Source organism: Temnothorax curvispinosus, unplaced genomic scaffold (assembly GCF_003070985.1).
Source record: "Temnothorax curvispinosus isolate PA1 unplaced genomic scaffold, ASM307098v1 QBEX01011449.1, whole genome shotgun sequence".
NCBI lineage: Eukaryota > Metazoa > Arthropoda > Insecta > Hymenoptera > Formicidae > Temnothorax > Temnothorax curvispinosus.
Window position 1 is genome coordinate 4,811 of NW_020221229.1, and position 1,155 is coordinate 5,965.

Consider the following 1,155-nt stretch of genomic DNA (forward strand, 5'->3'; position numbering starts at 1 on the left):
TGCGTTACTTACGTCCACGACTACGACTGTCATATGTGCTTTGGCCCTTACATAAAGCGTCGTCTACAATGGCAGCAAGAGTATACATTGCAGTAATGGCGTTTTCGATTTACTACTCGACCCGACTCGGGTCGCATCAATGGCCGCATTCAGGAAAGACAACTGTTGAGTGAGCGGTCAGTGATTCTTTAATATGATTGGTTCTTACCTTTGGTTCTTCTCCGGATCTAAGTGTAAGAACCAATCATAATGAGCGCTCACTCAACAGTTGTGTTGCCTGAACGCGGCCATTGAACGTGGAATACATACATAGATATGTATGTATTCCACGTCAATGATTCTAGAGTCCTGTATACTAGAGTCCTATATTAGTAGAAAGACGCAAACTTGTTCCTCCTTCTGATTGGTCGGTTATAGACCAATAGACAGCAGGGCGTACGATCACAAGATGGCGGCGGCGGCAGAGTGGGAATGCCCGCATTATACAACTGACAGTGTTGACTAAAGTTTATAAATGCATATATATTATTATTTCTTGTGATCAAGGTAAGTAGAATAGTTATTTGTGTAACAAGTGCGGGAAGTTGAGAATTGGACACAAGTGCGGAGTGGACGCACGAGCCGAAGGCGAGTGCAATCACCCGCACGAGTGTCCAATTCTCATCCCGCACGTGTTACACACCCTATTTTATATTACAATGTGCGTGGAAAGTGGCCCATTATTGCGCGCGCGTCATCTGTGCGACGGATGGCCGATTCCATACACGAGTCAAAACAGTGCGGTAATGTTTACATTACCGCACAGTTTTGACTCGTGTATAGAATTGGCTATTTGTCACACAGATGGCGCGCGCGTAATGGGCCACTTTCCACGCACGTGTGATATAAATATCTTTTCTGTGTTGTTAAATAACTGCAGAGGACTTTACTGACATTGTGGGTTGCTTATTTGTGCCCTGCACCATATATGCAGCATAATCTTTTCATCCGTGTCGGATTCTTATTATAATTCGTTTATTATATCTATTTCAGATAAGGCACTGTTCAGTTAGTGGCTGTAATGTAAAGAAAAAGCAAGGCCTTATATTGTTTAAATTTTCAAAAAAACCAAAAAGGCGTGCAAAATGGATTTTATTAATGAATTCCGTCCAAATT